At 33.9% G+C, this 8,572-nt stretch overlaps 1 long non-coding RNA gene across 1 annotated transcript; it reads left to right on the forward strand.

The window, feature by feature from the left end:
• Positions 1 to 6,348: 6,348 nt before the first annotated feature.
• LOC123655699 lies at positions 6,349 to 6,836 on the forward strand. Its single transcript, XR_006743450.1, has 2 exons — positions 6,349 to 6,578; positions 6,694 to 6,836. It is a non-coding gene; the product is annotated as an uncharacterized LOC123655699 (long non-coding RNA).
• The last annotated feature ends 1,736 nt before the right edge of the window (positions 6,837 to 8,572 follow it).

An 8,572-nucleotide genomic window follows, 5' to 3' on the forward strand; every position in this document is an offset into this window, starting at 1 on the left:
GTTTTATGACTTATACGTAGAAAGTATTCATAATAACAATTTGATTACAAAAACTCAGAAGATGCAACACCTAAAGAGCAAATTACGAGGAGATGCTGAACGAATCATCCAACATCTAACTATCTCAGCGGACAACTACGACACAGCGTGGGAATTGTTGACACACAGATATAACAATCCACAATTGTTATTTACTAAACAAATCGAAATCTTTATTAATCAGCCAGCCGCTCAAAAACAATCAGCGTACGAGATTAGACGTATTTACGACACGTCAATGGAATGTATCTACGCTATTAAAAACCTGGGTATCGATACAAGTACCTGGGACCCATTACTAGTTCATATTATTACAAAAAAGCTGGATACAGTCACCTATAACGACTACAAGGAAGCCCGGAAAATGCCACGAGAATTACCTTCACTCTCGGAGCTAATGGACTTCTTAGAGAGCAAATTCATCGCTTTAGAACCAAGCGGCATAAGAGATAGAGAAATGTTGTCATCATTCAAAAAATATAATCAACAAAAATCAGTTAATAACAAGACTTACAAGCCTCAATTTCAAAAGGAACATCGGTATGGAAAATTAATAAACAAAGAATATCAAAGCGTTGCGACATACATGTCAAATTGCCCGATTTGTGACAAGAAACATCCCTTATACAAATGCGAAAGGTTTATCAAATTAACACCGGGCGAACGTTATCGAATTATCGAAGATTTTAACCTTTGTCATAATTGCTTGTACACACATAACAAGAATTTATGTACGTCAATGAAAAAATGCAAAGTATGTAAAAAGAGTCATAACACAATGTTACATGACGCCTATACTATAAACATTAATAAGCAGTCTACAAACTCGCTGACTGACATGTCCAGTGGGTCATCAACCCAGCTGAATACTCAAACTCCGCAAAAATATCAAGTGTCCTCCTGTGTCCTGAATAGGCGGGGTAGTACTAAGACTACTAAGAAACATGTGAAAAGTAATAAGAAAGATGAAAAGAACAAAACCAAATTTTCTGTAAACGAGGACCTTCTACGAGCCTTATTAAAAAATCAAACAAGTATCATAGAAGCGCAATATAACATTCTTCAGAGGAATGAAGTTATAATGAACAAGCAATTCGAAATAATACAGAAATGTCTAAAGAATCTTACCTTTATTACTAATCGAACTGAGAAGGTGACTAACAATGAATTACAAATTTTGTCATCTTCAGTCTCAGCTATGATTATTTTATCAAACCTACGACGCTTGCAAGAAAGCGTTATAAACACTTTAACAAGCCTCGCAAACGGTCATTTAGACGATCATTTTTGCTGCCTGAACAATTGGAAGAACAATTAAATATCATATACCGACATATACCGAATGACCTGACTTTGCCTGCCGATAAAAACGATTTTAAAGAACTTTATAAGTTAATGAAGGTCAACGGCGACATTGGTTCTTCTTATTTGATAATCGAAATCAAGATCCCCTTGGTAATTAAGGAAAATTTTGAACTGGATAGAGTAATAACCCTTCCTCAGCAGCATTATAACGTAGAATTTATCGCACCATACATTGCATTCAATCTACAAAAGGACTTACTACTCATCTTGACAGAATCAGATGTAGAAAATTGTGTCCACATACAGACAAACAAATTATTATGCGCTCTCGATAAGCCGATATACGAATTACAAATAACCAGCGGAATGTGTAACTTGAGTATACACAATACAACAATATGTAAAACAAAGGAGGCACCATGTCGCGTGCGCTGGGTCAAGTTACATAACAATAACATGTGGCTTTATTCCTGCTGTGGGAAATGCACAGTGCGCATATTTTGCATTGACACTGGAGTTGTATTGACAACACTGACCGGGAATGGCCTTTTACAAATCGGTCAAGGTTGTACAATAAAAGGTGACACCTTCTCTATATTCACTCAAAATAGTTACATGAGCCAAGTTAAGGTCCAAGAAAACATATCGATCCCAGCCGATTATTCAATATTAAATTCCATAATAAATACTTCGGATTTCCAACTGTTTACACCCGAGGATCATGAAGACTTGTGGCTCCGGATGAAGTCTCAGATCATTAACCTCAAGGAGCAGGAAAACGCATCACTCAGTATACACGATATACATCAGTACTCTGTCTTGTATATAATCTTAGGGTCTATCATTGTTGCGGGATGTCTCTACGGTACCATGCGATATCGCAGAAACAAAATTATACAGAGCAGTGCTGTGAAAGACGTCTCCACGACCGCAGTTCCAGTTGCAGCAGATACGAACGAAGACCAGGAGGCCCCCGCTCCCCCGAGCGCGCGACCGCGATTCGTTCGACTGGACATACCAATTAAAGTGTAGTGCAGTGATGATTATTATATCAGTTATTTAAATCTAGGTACTTAAATTTTAATTGTATTGTTATTATTGTTATTGTAGATTTTAATATCAAAATTATCTTTCTTCTTTGAGTCGGCAGGATGTACGGGTCAACGCACATTGAGCAATATGATTGTTTTGCTAATTAGTAACCTCTTTAATTTAGCTGATTTATTACGAAATTGTTATTTTTCTTATGCAGATTTCTAATGAAATTGATATTTGTTTGCTACGAATGACGTCAAATGACGTCTGTACTTCTGCCTATATATACACAAAATAATCTTAATAAATTTAGTGTTAGATCGACTTTCATTGGGTTTGGTTTCCCTCATAACCTTCCCTCACATGTCATCTCTCACTCAACCATAGACTGTACCATACACTCCTACTGTTGAATAATAAATAAATATATATATCTTATAACATTAACACACGGTCGTCTGTTCCTAAGGTAAGGAACTTAATGCTTGTGTTATAGGTAACAGCCGGCTGATAAAGCTAAATATTTTTTCATAAGTACATGAAAATAATGCAAATATAAATACAAATATTACACCCAGACTCAGGCGGGAATGAACCCACAACTCGCGCAGTAGAAAGCAGGGCCACTACAAACTGCGCCAACGGGCTAGTCAAAAAGTTAAAGTCTAATCATAACTTATTTGCAGGATAAACTTTCTCCACAACTGGTGAAGCAGGCCCAAATCCAAAAGATAGACATATTTAGAATAAAAACTAATAAACTATCAAGTCTTTTTTATTTTTAAAATGCACCACTGAAACATATACTCCATTTTTTATGTAAGATATTACCAAAATTATATTAAAACAGCTTTTTAAAAGAGTAAAGACGCAATTTATTGCCGATTCTTCTATGCAGATTTTATATTTATAATCGTAGGTTGCTTTACTTTAAAGATATTTAATTACGCTTCAGGCTGAAATATCCCACAGCGGGGCATAGGTTTCTTTCCCGATGTAGGAGAAGGATCAGAGCTTAATCCACCACGCTGCTCCGATACGGGTTGGCGGAATATTCCCTACCAAGAGTAATGATTGCTATCTTATTATTATATCATTATTATCTCTCGCTTAACGTGCTCTCCGAGACACGGTGGGGAGACCAACTAGGACTGCACAGATACCCAGTCCGCTGCGAACGTCTGTATGGCCAATACAAATGTTTGTCATGTGCGGAGATCGAACCCGCAACCGCCAGCGCACCAGCCACAAACCAGCACTGTGACCGTTGCGCCAACGTGTCGTCTACTACTTAGGTAATTAGTGTATTAAAATCTAATCTAATTATAATTTGTAAAATGAAGTTTCAAGAGTTCTTTTGAAGCCCATTTGAATAAAGGAATTTTTGATTTTGATTTACAGTTCAGTTAAAAGTAGTTGTTATGAGTAATAAGGCATAAAATAAATGTTATAGATCCTTACATATTATTGCACAATTAGTAATATGGTAAAACGCAAATTGGTTAAATTTTTATTTAAAATACTAGCTGACCCGGCGAACTTCGTATCGCCTAACACAAACTTTATCGTATGGTATTAAAGTTCAAATTGACTTTTAAGTATTATCACAAATCTTTTGTATGGGAGTATAGAAAAGTGTTGTTTTTAGGCTTTTCAGGAAATTTAAATTTTTTTTTTTTTTTTAGCATTTTTCTCTCCGTAAGAACCATCCTCGTACTTCAAGGAATATTTTAAAAAAAGAATTAGCGAAATCGGTCCAACCGTTCTCGAGTTTTGCGCTTAGCAACACATTCAGCGACTCATTTTTATATTATAGATTAGTTCAAGTCTGATCTGAAATCTTTTAAATCTATACAATTTTTATAAATGTCTGTCTAATTAAAATATTGCTTATCTTGTAATATTGAGTATTATTAATCAGTTATAAGTTTTGATGTACGGCTTTTGGTATTTCCTATAAAAGTTATTAATGAACGCAACAAACAACAGTAGCGACGAAGCGCTTAAAGTGAGAGTTGTTAATCCGATAAACTGACTTACTGACGTAACCACACAGCTTACAATAGCACACACAGCTTCAAATAGGCCACAAGAGCATAATAATTATTCACTATTTTTAACCGACTTCCAAAAAAGGAGGAGGTTCTCAATTCGACTGTATTTTTTTTTAATGTATGTTACATCAGAACTTTTGACCGGGTGGACCGATTTCGACAATTTTTTTTAATCGAATGATGGTGTGTGTCAATTGGTTCCATTTAAATTTATTTGAGATCTAACAACTACTTTTCGAGTTATATCTAATAATGCGTTTTTACTTGACGCTTTTTTCGTTGACCTACTTTGTATTATACCGCATAACTTTCTACTGGATGTACCGATTTTGATATTTTTTTTTTGTTGGAAAGGGGATATCCGTAGTTTAGTACCGTGATAAGGAAACCAGGATCTGATGATGGTATCCCAGAGAAATCGAGGGAAACTCTCGAAAATTCGCAATAACTTTTTACTGAGTGTACCGATTTTTATGATTTTTAATTTGATCGAAAGCTAATGTTTATCATGTAGTCACATATAAATTTTATCGAGATCTGGTAACTACTTTTTGAGTAATACTACTTTTTGAGTATTACTCGTCGATGTAATTGAAGTCGGTTTTTTTTTCGTTTGCGAGCAAACACAATTATCTTAAGTAACACTATCATCCCGGAATGTAAATTCTGCTAAGAAGAGCCGACAATAAACTTTCTTATTCTTTAAACCATCAATTACCATATGAATTACTCAATTATTATATAACATATCCTGCATGAAAACGCATTAATAAACCCTGACTGATGATTGATTCAGCCTATAAGAACCCACTGCTGGGCATAGGCCTCTTTCTACATGTAGGAGAAGGGCCGGAGCTTCACCACGCTGCTTCACTGCAGGTTAATAAACTCTACAAAAGAAAAATAATTCTTTGATAGCGCGTATTTACTTGACTATTTTTTCGTCTACTTATTTTGTATTATATTACTTGTCGATGCAATTAAAGTAGGTTTTTTCGTTTTCGATCAAGTACAATTATTTAAACATTCTTCCTAAGAAGGAGGAGGTTCTCAATTCGACTGTATTTTTTATGTATGTTACCACAGAACTTTTGACTAGATGGACCGATTTCGATTTAAATACGAGTTAGATATATCTGATAACGCATATTAGCTTGACATTTTTTCGTCGATCTACGTTGTATTTTCCTGGAACTGTTCCTGGATATAGCGATGTTGATGAATACTATTTTAATCGAAAGCTGATGCTTGTATTGTCGTCCTATTTAATCCCCAGATACATCGGCGGAGGAGTACTCCGTCGTGGAGCTGTTCAGGAAGAAATTCGTTTTGTCTCAAATCCTGAGTTGATCGTCTCTCTACTATTCACAGAGGTCATATGGCACCTACCGAAGCGGTTATGATTATAGGTATGAAATGCTTTTTATACCACCAGTGCGGCAAACATGCAAACAATGTGGCTGATAGTAAGCGGCAAAAGTGTATAAACGTGTTGCCGATCCAATTCTCAACTCTGACTAGAACCTCTAACTACCTTATTCATCTTATGAATACAACACTATATGAGAATTAGATTATGAACAAGATTAAGAAGTTTTCTTGTTGTGCACTTTCTCGTATTTACTTATCATAAAACTATTAGTTACGTAATTGATAAAGTGGACATAAATGTATATACGGCTCAAAGTTTAGTTTTTCCAAACAACCCTAATATAACCTATAACTTTTTGACGTAAGTACGTAATTTTTAAAACACTACACCAAATATAACCTTTCTAAATAAAACCTTTGGAAGCGAAACTATTAAAATTATTGAAAAATTTATTGAAATTTATAAACAAAATGTCTTTAATTATTACGTTAATATCATTTAAATATATATTTTTTACACTCTAGGCTTATAGTGGTTTCTCATTTAACACTAATAAAATAGAACGAAGTACAAACTACCCCGCTATAGCTACAGGGAGCTGGGGCTGTGGTGCCTTTGGGGGTAACGCTCGCCTTAACCTTATTACAACTAATGGCCTGTGTGGAGGCGGACAGGCCAATGTCCTATTATACCTTTGGAGATGTTGAACTAAGATCACAATCATCATATCAACAAAATGTATAGTTTTCTTGTACAACATAAAGTTACTGTTGGTAGGTAATATAGTTAACATTTTAAAAATACCTTAGAAAACAGTTTTTTTTTTACTTTTTATATATTTTGAGAGTGAAATGTCGAACTTCAATGTAATACATTTTTAATTTTCAGGCGAATTGTATAAATGTATTCTAGAGTTCTGCGATTCTGAAATCCCAAGAGAAAATTTCTATGGATACTTGGAAGATCATATAAAGGAAATATAGTGCTTCTTTGTAAAATTATAGTCACAAAATAAAACACATACCATAATATAATTAAAATTATTTATTATCCTTCCTCATATTTCTAGCATACTAAACGTAATAAGTGTATAATAATAAATAATTGAATAGTAATTTAGTTTTGAAATATTTCAGCCATATAATAATAACATGATAGGTTTTAACTAAACGAAACATGCAAAGTAGGCAAATTATTTTTATTAGTATCGTAATAATGTTGTACTAAAACTAAAATATATTAGCTACATAATTTGCTAGACTAAAAATAAATAGTTTAATTTTACTAGCGACGCTTCAAATAAGTGTTTAAAAACTCTCTTAAATTACAAACTTTGGCGAAATATAACAATATAATTATATATGTATCATTACAACAGCCTAGCTATCAAATGCACTGCTGGTAACTTTTGTTCGTTTATTTGTTAATTATTATTTTGTGCTGGCAACTGATATATAAAATGGATTCCTTAATATATTCTTAATTAATTTGTATAATCAATGGTTCTTATTATTTTTACCAAGAAAAATTTCAATAATCGAAATAACTTGACAATAGGTATGGCGTCACAGTCATATACAAAAGCCTTATATAACCTCCTGGGCTCTGGGGCACTTTAACATCATGGGGCTCCTATGACTATAATATTTAGTATCGTTCGATTTTCTCGAAACAGATATACATATCGGCAGTATCGGTTATGCTGATCTGGCAGTAACTTGAGCCCTTATGATTGCGAGGCGTTGGACACTTACGCAGAAAATATCCTGCCTACTGAAGGCTTGCCTCACTATATTGATAGAGGACAGCGAAAACTCGGCAAAAACTGACTGGACGCGTAATTGTCTGAATGGTAAATAGTCTTACACCATCAATATGTTTCCTTTTTCATTGTATCATCACGAAAAATAACTCCATAATAGTTCTGTACTAAAACAGTTTTTTCCTTTTCCCATTTCGCTCAATATTACGACTATTTAATAATAATTTAATTACTGACATCCATTTTATATATCTTTTTACAATTAGTGTTGCCATTTTAGTTATACCAATACAGGTTTTAAGGTACATTCAGTAAAGTGCGAAATTTTGCGCAGTTTCGACAGCTGCTAATCTATATTGGTGTATTCTTTCATAATACAATGCGGCATGATGTTAAACAATACATTTTAAATTTACACAATTGTACAATATTTTCAAGAACAGATACAGAGCGAACAGTAATTGAACGAGTATTTCAATAGTGTTTTTTCGTATGGTAACATTATCAACTTTCAAAACTATATTATTTTATCATACTTGATATTGCAAGTTTCACCGATTGTGATGTGATGAGATATTTTTATTTTCAAATACGAGAAATAGACGAGGGGAAACATGCCCTAAGTATTAAGACTACATCTGTTCTTGAAAACAGAACAAGCGAGTAACTAGCTAACTTATGCCTTCTGCTACTTCCATCAACATAATTTCAACTTTTCGCTTTGTACATAAAGTTCAAAATGCATTGACGTAAGAAGAGACGGTTTGTACTCATTAAAAAGGTAAGTATTTGCCGCGTTAAACACTTCAAATTAGACTAATTTAAAACTTTTCAATACCCACGAATGCAAATCAACACATCACTTATGTTAAAATAGGAAAAAACTTAGTCCAGTAGGTGTTTTAGTAATGTAGCTTATATTAACAACGTATTCATATACTTCTGATTTATCGACAATAGCAAACAATATGTCATCAATAATCCATCCATATATTACAAGTGACT

Source organism: Melitaea cinxia, chromosome 8, assembly GCF_905220565.1.
Source record: "Melitaea cinxia chromosome 8, ilMelCinx1.1, whole genome shotgun sequence".
NCBI lineage: Eukaryota > Metazoa > Arthropoda > Insecta > Lepidoptera > Nymphalidae > Melitaea > Melitaea cinxia.